Here is a 9,288-nt window from a genome sequence, read left to right on the forward strand (position 1 = left end):
CGTTTATCAAACTGAAACAGTTACTTTATTTATCAGTTCTTTAAATCTATGTTTTTCTCATTAATTTTAGTCATGAATTCTCTGAGAGACTTTTTGGGAATGTTCTGTCATAGAGTCACACAGTACAGATATGGACCCTTCAGTCCAACCAGTCCATGCCAAACAAAATCCCAAACTAAACTATTCCCACTTGCCTGCACTTTGGCCCATACCTCTCCAAACATTTCTTATTCATGTACTTATCTAAATGTCTTTTGAATCTTGTAACTTGTACCCACATCCACCATTTCCTCTGGAGGTTCATTCCACACATAAACCACTCAGTGTAAAAAAACAATGCCCCTCATGCCTTTTTAAAATCTTTCTCCTCTCACCTTAAAAATATGTCTCTTGGTCTTGAAGTCCCTCCCTAGGGAAGAGATACCCACCATTCAAATTATCTAAACCCCTCATGATTTTATAAACCTCAATAAGGTCTCAACCTCTTGTGCTCTCGTGAAAAATGTCCCTGCCTATCCATATAAACCTCCATTTCTGGCAACATTCTGGCAAATCTCTTCTGAACCCTCTCTTATCCTTCCTATAACAGAGAGATCATCTGAAATATTCCATCAAGCCTACCTGTATTGCATGAAAAGGAAGTAAGTGCAGAGCTACAGGGCAAATGGCATGAGGTAAACTGCACCTTCAGAGTGCAGGCATGGACACAGTATGCCAAATGGCCTTTTTCTGTGCTGTAACCATTTCTGTGATACCTTGTTTCCTGTCCTAACATATGCTCTGTGGTTCAGTGTTTGATAAAGCTCCCCTGAAGCATCTTCAAATATTTTACTAAGTTAAACTCACTATATAAAAACCAATGAATTGTGAAACCAAGGTGAGAAAGAATCACTCAACTCCCACTCACAAAGAATAATGTTTGTCACTTACTAAATTTTACCATGCAAAGATTCAACACCAATAAAAAATTAAGGAAGATCATAGAGAAAGTTATTATCTTGCCATTATTTCACACATATGAAATAATTTCTGATTCATTTCCAGCACTCTGAGCATTTTGGGGGTGTGGCATGACAATATCTCCTCAATCGGTGACTTAAGTCAGCTTTTCTTCTCACGATATTTGATTTAGGTCTATTTCCTGCTCGTAGGTCATCAGTATCTTTCTCTCACTCAGCATTATTGTTTGTTTCCAAAAAACAAACAAATACAAAGTTACTTCAGCTAATTTTTTTACCCTATGGCCAAAGATCCATTTTCCTTTCAATTTTCATTTGTGCAGACTGAGAGATTTATTATATAATAAAGAAGCAATATAAATGTAAATCACTGTTTGTGTTCCTAACCTGTAACAAGATTATTTGTAGATATTTTAGGTGGAATTCACAGACTGTTATTTTCAACTTCTTACCCAAAAGTGTAAGTGTTGACTGTGTGCTAAAACACGTCAAGGTGAAACTTGAACTTCATTATTACTTCTCCAGTTATAGGTAAGCAATCTCCTCAATAGGCTTTTCTTCCTTATTTTGTGTAGTTTGCCATCTATTCCTCAGCAATCTGCTGGTCATCGGTAACGTCATCTGAAAATGCATCATCAGTTTCCACATGTACACAATTTTGCATGCCTCTAGCTATCATTTACTTTTATTGATATTGTTACCTTATCTAATCATTAGACTATTTATATGCTGACTATGTGAGCAGAAATTTCCTCCAGCTGAATATTGGGTTAACAAAAATATTCAGTCCTCATCTGTAAATCTGTTCCTTTGTGACCAACTTTAACCCTCCTTCTGCCAACGGTCTGAAGCTGAGCTAGACTGTTTGCAATCTTGGTGTTACATTCACTCTAAATTGAACTTCCTACCACATTTGTGCCCCATCACTAAGACTGCTTATGCTTGTTCAAAGATGTTATTATGCACTTCTAAAACAGATGGAACTTGAACTCTGTCCTCCTGACTTAAAGGTCAGGATGCTGCTACTGTATCACCAGAACTTGCTATGCCATAGCCCATGAATATTACACTTATGCATCTCACTGATTTAATTCAACACAGGTAGGTAACACCTTGATTTTAGAATTCTCAATCTTGTTTTCAAATCCCTTCAACAGCTCACCCTTCCCTATTACTGCAATCTCTTTCAGCCCTGGCCTTTTTACCCCTTAAGAATTGTACCTCACCAACTTTGGCTCTTAAGTATCCTTGATTTTAAATGCTTCTCTGCTGGCAGCTTTAGGAGCTGGGATTTCCTTTTAGTTTTCTTCCCTCTTTAACTTACCATTCATTCTTCAATACATTGCTTAAAATTCAAAGCAAGCTTTTGATTATTTGCACAAACATTTTTTTCTTATATGTAGCTCAGTGAAAAATCCTGTGAAACGTCTTGGGAAATTTAATTACATTAAGATGCTATGTAAATACACATTGCTTTTCTTCCTTTAAGTTGGTTGTCCAATTCAGTATTTTTGAGATAGATACAGTTACTGGACTTAGAACTTCTTGGCTTTGTCTCCTCTGAAAGAGAAATGACCTACCTGGCAACTATTTATGGTATTTGTTGGAAGCTCCTTCCAAGTTAGAAATTACTTGACACATGGAAATTTACCGTGGGGGCACAGAGAAAGGAAATTAAAACAGTAACAATAACTTGGTTCTGACTGTCTCAGCAAAGAGAAAAAAAGAGCTGAAATGTTCATACATTTTTAATTATGTTTCTATAAAAATATAATGCGTTGCATCTCTGATGTTTTACTTCACCTATTAGGGGATTGAAAGCTGGGTGGCTCAATGCAAGTTTGCACTATTCCTCAATGCCCCTCATCAATTGGGACGCTATGGGCGGATAGGCATGCTCATGGGTCCCCTTCATCCCAACTGATGAATATTAATATCTTAGGGCAACAGGCGTCATGGCAATGGTTGATGGACAGCGGTGCTTCCCAATAAGTGACAAGGATGGTGGGATAGACGTATCTAGGGCGGGCCCCACAAGCCCAGTCCCGGTTGGGGTGGAGGGGCGGGGCCAACTGGAGGGGGTGGACCAAATGACACAATTGCACTTTCCACTCTCACCAATGCCCGAGATTGGTTCCAGGGGGCGGGGGCAGCGGGTGAAGGGGTGGGTTAAATGGCACACTTTCTCATTCGCCCCACCACCACCACCCACGTTTCTGATCGGGTAGGGGGCGGTCCCTGCGGGAAGGGATGGACTGAGTGACACAATCGCTCCTTCTCCCGGCTCCAGCTGGGGAGGAGGGGGGCGGGGCCACCTCTCCGGCTGGGTCCAATGGGTCCGTGGGGCGGGGCGTGGGCGGGGGGTAGCGACCAATGGGAGCAGGCGGGGCGGAGTGGAGGGGGTGGAGCCGGGGCGCGCTGACGTCATGGGGATGTATCGATGTGGGCGCGTGGCGGCGCGGCGGCGGTGTCAGTCTGATGAAGATTGGCATGAAGGTAAGCTGTCATTCACAGGCAGAGTCACCGCGGTGCAACACTGTATCACGGGGCAATACAGTGTAACCAGCGGCGCACACGGATACATTGCGCACAGGAGCTCCCAGCTCTAGACACTTCATTTCACTCATTGTCCCAGCCGGAAGAAAGGGCACAGCTTTATTTATCCATTGCTCTTGCATCTCTCTCTCTCTCTCTCCCCCTCCGCCTTTCCATCTCTAATTTTTTTTTTCCCTTTTCTGTCTCCCCACCTCTTTCTTCTCTCCAGTTTTACAGCTGATGGGTGGGAAAGTAGCTGCATTGTTAAGCGATGAGCGGGGGAGTCTTTTCTGTGTGCGTCTGCAAATAGAATCTTTCCACATTAGCTGTCTGATCATTGTACTGTGTTGGGCGCCTCAATCTCAACTTCTCAACATTTTCGACTTTTCAACCGGGGAGCTACTGAGTGATGCATTAATCAGACTCCTGAAATGTTTTGTTTTGTAGTTTTTTTTGCAATCGATTCTGTTTTATACATTTTCCCTTCCACTTTCTGGATGCAAATAGGGAGGAGATTCCCATTCGCACTATCGGAAGAACCTTTTCGATGTCTTTTTTTTTCCTTTCCGCTCTTCATCCCCCCCACACTCTTTCTCTCCCCCCCCCCCCAATCTGTTTGATACAACTGTTGACCTGATGTAATTTCTTTCTGTGTCAAGAGGTAGTATTGATTAATAAGAGCATTTGATCAGTTGTCCTTCATTATATTTCAGTTTGTATTTTTTTTGCCAATCTTAATTAAGTTTGGTTTCGCAAAATTTTTATTTTTTTAAGCACAATAAGAGGGGGCGCTGGGTACTTCCGAGCAGAGTTTGAAGGTCTGATATCTTTGCTCTGTGCTTGTAAATCACCAGTCACATTTTCTAATGGATTTGAAATTGTATCGTTTTATACGTTTATGTGATGGAGTGAATTCAGGGGATGTTATTTTCTTGAAAAGTGCTTTTTTATCCTTTTGATGTATCATCAGGAATGTTGCAACACATTTGTTACAAATTAATATTTGCTCTATATTCTGTTACTATGGAAATGAAGCAAGAGGAAATGGAACAATTTGCTTATCAGAGAACTTACATTGTAGATTTCAGAAACGGTTTATTTTGGCTGGCATACTCTTTTTAAATTCCACTTTTAGATGTGCCTCGTGAAATGCGTTTAAATGATTAATTAAAAGGAAATAAATCGATTTCAGTCTCCTCCTTGTAGCCTCTGTGTATAAAGTCTCGCCATGCAGCTTCTAATATCTACTCGCCTCTAACATTCGGTACCTTTTTTTGGGGAGGGGGGGAGAGGAAGCTGCGAGCCGCTTGCAATCAAGCGTGGAGTTAATTTGCTCGCGCAAGCCCCAGTTGTTGACTTAAAGCGAAGATATTGTGAGGAATTTGTTTAGCAGTATCAATAAATTAGCATGCTTCCTCACAGGATCGGAGCCTCCGATCAGTAGGGCGATGGAGCTGACTGGACAACGGATGTGTTCGCTTCAGGCCAGTCCCAGCAAACGCAGAACTAATTTGCTAAGAATTTCTATGTTGCTATTAGGGTTTTGCTGGGATTGCAGTGACTCCTATGCAATGGGAGTAAACCAGAACGGCGCAGTGGAATTCTGTGCAGGAAGCAGGTATGCAGTTGGAGAGCCGAAGCTTGATTGTAACATACAGTATACATGTTTTGACACCCTGCGCTCGTAGATGTATCTGGGTCTGTGTTCGATGTGAACCTGGGTGTACCTCCCAGTTCAGGGCTTCAGTCACTGTTGGTGCACACAAAGTGGTATTTGTCATTTCGGCATTGTTTTCTATTGAGTAGTCTGATCCAACTCTCCCTCTTAAAGGCTCAGAGCTCGTGCGAGAGCAAAACATTAAAGTCACAACCAGGCAAGATGTTTATATCTGGAGTAAAAAAAGTTGTATGATCAGGTTAGCTCTGATCATGTAGCCTTAACATGTTGAACTTTTTTTTATTTGCAGTGCTATTGTCAAAGGAAACTTTACATGAAATATACATAAAATATAAATGTGTTGCATTTGCTAATCTGTTTTAAATTGGAGGGTCCCAGCTAAAACTAAAAAGGCAAGCATACAGTCAATAACTTTGCCTTCAAATCATTCTCCTTAAGGAGATTAGTGCCTGTTTCACGGTTTTATTGCGTGATCTTTTGCGTGGAAATAACCAATTTCCAAATCCAAACTTGCTTGTGTGCTGGCTGGGGAAGGAGAGGCACCACAAGACATTATTATTGGTGTTCCCAATTCTTTGCTGTTTCATTTCCTGTTTTCTTCAAGATGATGTGAAGTGTTTGCAGAAATCTGGAGGAGGAATCACTAGCTGGATTACTGAACTATTTATAGGTAGGGATTGGGGGAGGGTATCTGTCTCATCTTGCAAAGTGTATGTGTATTGCCACCCACTCTGCAACTCTCTTGAGCTAAATACCCCTCCAATAATAGAATGCAAAATACAACGTGTTTCTGAGAGACAGCTTTCACTGAGGAAATTTTGAAGAAATGCTAACTAATTCGTCGTGTTGAATTTTTGGAGTTTTGGTTTGGTTTGGCAAGTGAGCAGAGGACATGGGGATAGCATCCTGGACTGACGTAAGACTGCAAATACAAGGGAACTGAATGAGTCCAAATAGTTGGATTGAGATGGTCACAGAAGCACACCCTCTCTGTCAATGACCAGCACTCGTGATCTCCATCGGCTCATGTGTGCCATCAACTTTAGATTCATCTTCCTGCAACACTGTAGAGGTGGTTGGACCTCAATTTTTTAAGTGTTTTATTATATATTTCGAATACCAAAAACTCTTATCAAATACCTGTATCCTTGAAATTAGTGAAGGTGAATTGCATTCATGCATCAGAGGAGAAAATAGATAACCACACAAGGCTAATTAGAGTAGAAGGGTCACGAATCACATTGGAGGGAGCTTGTATGGAGTACGTATACAGGTATAGAATCATTAGGCCTTGTCATTTTCTGTACTATAAATATTGTACTATGTAAAATACCTGAAATTCTGTAGTATGGAAATAATGCCTCATTTATTTTAAATATAACTTTTCATTCAATATTCTCTTTTACACATTTAGCAAAATATATGGTTTAGCTGCAGCCACAGACACATGTAGTGCAATTTCTGCAACAGCTGCTGTTTTATGCTGTAGTCAATAGTATTTTCACTCTTTATTTTCTCTTTGTGCAGTTCAATCTGAAACCTGCAAAATAATTGTTCACTGTTAAAATGTGAAAGTTCAGACTAACTTACTTTTATTAATATGTTGTGTTAATGATCATTTCAATCAAGAATATTCAGGAGCTTAAGGCAAAGTCTTGATGATAAATGTGAGCCATGAGATTTTTGGTTTTATTTTGCTGAAAATGTTTTGGAAATTCTTTGTTCAATAAACGGCAGAAATCATTGTTCCTTCAGTCATATATTCCAGTAGCTGGGCGGTATAGCTTGTGATTTTTGATTCCTTTCTTGCTTGTTAATGTCAGAGATACTCTTGCCCTGTGTAATTTTGAAATCCTGCCCAGGTTGAATTGTGCTTGGCTTTCACTGTTATCTAAGTGAATATGGTACTGCAGAGTAACTTGTCCTTCTCCAAAGGTTACGCCAGCTGGCCAGTAAAGTACTGGTGGATCTTTTGTCACTTCGTCTTCCATCTTTCCAGTCTGTTTTGCAAAAGAGGCAACTCTGTGTGGCACAGTCTATCAATGATTTAGTCTTTGAGTTGTGCAGTTATTGTGTGTAATGCAATTTTTCAGCATTGGTGGGCACTGCATATTTAACAGAAAAGTTCCATTAAAATCTTAATCCATGAAGTACTTTGTTTTGAAGATATCATTCAAGTTCATAGCATTTGAACTGTATTAGTACCTGTGTAATGAAATTAAATGTGTTTTTACAGGCTGATTGTCCTGCTTGAATTTGAAGGATGTTTACAGATTTAGTCTTGTGTGAATCTGAAACAGATTGAATATTAAATCAATTAATGTTCAGTAAGAAGCACTCTCTCTGTTCTCATATGATTTTTATTTGTTTTATTAACCTGTAAGCTGCTAGCAGGTCCATGGAAATTCGACTTTCCATGGAAAGTAGGAACAGAATTAGGTCATTCATCCCCTTGAGTCTGTTTAACAATTCAGTGGAACCACGGCTGATCAGGATCTTAACTCCATATTCTTCTTACCTTTTCCTCAAAGGCATTATGCTGATCTTAACCTGGGGTACTCCATTTGCCCCAATATCCACAACCTTTCTCTGTGGGAAGAGGTGGCTGCATGATCTGGATTTCCACTCGTGTGTGTGTGTGTGTGTGTATAAAGTAGGCTTTTAGATTTCATTCCTAAATGCTCTTGCACTGGTGTTCCTGTTTGGAATTTCCCTGGTCTTGGGTTCACTGTTTCAGTTTTTGAGGTTCAGCAGTGAGCTCAAATTTTCAGTTAAGTCTAATCACATTTTTGGTATACGTGTCATTGTGAAGATTGAAAATTTAAACAGCTTCAAATATTTAACCTCCTTTTTCCCCTTGTAGCTTTGTTTTTTTTTCTTCTATAATCCAGGCTTTTTGAGATTCATGGCAATTGGTTTCCCTCAGGTACTGGCCCTAACGAGAATAACTGGTGAGAGAGAGTCAGATCTGTCCACACCACTAAATAGTTTGCATACATTTTATCAGGGAAAGGTGTCAGCAGCGATTTTCAAATTTGCTTATAAAAGAAAGCATCGAGCAATGGGCTTTTAAGTAATTATTTAATACTGATGAGGAAGAGAGGAGCCATTGAAACTGAAGTAGCACAACACAACCTAGAGAACTGGAGGGCTGATCTTGTGTAGAACAAAACTGATTCTAACAAACATTTGTCCATTCTAAGCAGTTTGGCATAAATAACCCATGAGCACCGGACAGTCAGCTGAATACCTCCAGGTTGTGAATCCAAGACCGTTGGTAGTATTGTTGTGACCGATGGGTAGACTGGTGTGTAGAGGGAGGAATTCTGAAATGGTAATCTGTAACTTGTGACCAGTCAAATTTATTTTACCTATTTGATCATGACTTAAAGCAGCCTTTTGTGTGTTTTACAAGTGATTGGAACATTGTGCCTTTGTTACAGTGACTGATATTTCAGTCCTCAACAACATAAGACTGACATAAGCTGTGTGGTAAATGAAGCCAAGTTTGTCTGACTCAGTTCTTTGTTACCATCGGAAAAAAGCGCTAGAATGAAGTGGAGTTGGTAGCAGAGTGGAGCTGCCATGGATAATAATCTAGAACCTCAGGCCAATGCTCCAGGAACATGGGTTCGGATTCTACTGAGAGAGATGGCACAATTTGAATTCAGTAACTATCTGAAATGAAGAGTTGGCCGAATGATGACCATGTCACCATTGTTGATTATAGTTTTAAAATAAAATCTGATGCACCAATGTCCATTTTTAGGAAAGGAAGTCTGCTGTCCTTGCCTAGTCTGGCCGAGATGTGACTCCAGACCCAAAGCAATGTCATTGACTCTTAATTGCCCACTGAACAATTAGGATTGAACAATAAATGGTGGCCTAGCCGGTGATGCCCACATCCTGTGAATAAATTAAAAGAAAAATTCCTTAATTTTTTTTTTGGCAACAACACTCCAACAATTTAGTTATAACAAAGTACAGGGTAAATCCTTTAAAATAGATCCAGGATTTAAGGTCAAGAGATATTTGCTCTATTGAAAAATAGGATGGAGAATAAATGTACGTTTTTGTATTGTTGATGGGTAAATTCCATTCAACCTGCCCACCTTC

At 40.1% G+C, this 9,288-nt stretch overlaps 1 protein-coding gene across 15 annotated transcripts in view; it reads left to right on the plus strand.

Moving 5' to 3' along the window:
• The first annotated feature begins 3,386 nt into the window (after positions 1-3,386).
• Positions 3,387-9,288, plus strand: part of pknox2 (pbx/knotted 1 homeobox 2) — a 462,769-nt gene continuing 456,867 nt past the window's right edge. For 2 of the 15 annotated variants that reach the window (XM_072593097.1, XM_072593102.1), the window contains exon 1: positions 3,402-3,455. The gene's annotated coding sequence lies outside the window, so the exon portion shown is untranslated. Of the gene's footprint in view, positions 3,456-4,868; positions 5,113-9,288 lie in introns of those variants that run through there. The other 13 variants (XM_072593088.1, XM_072593089.1, XM_072593085.1 and 10 more) reach the window with 11 other exon arrangements.

This window comes from Chiloscyllium punctatum, chromosome 23 (genome assembly GCF_047496795.1).
Source record: "Chiloscyllium punctatum isolate Juve2018m chromosome 23, sChiPun1.3, whole genome shotgun sequence".
NCBI classification, from domain to species: Eukaryota; Metazoa; Chordata; class Chondrichthyes; order Orectolobiformes; family Hemiscylliidae; genus Chiloscyllium; species Chiloscyllium punctatum.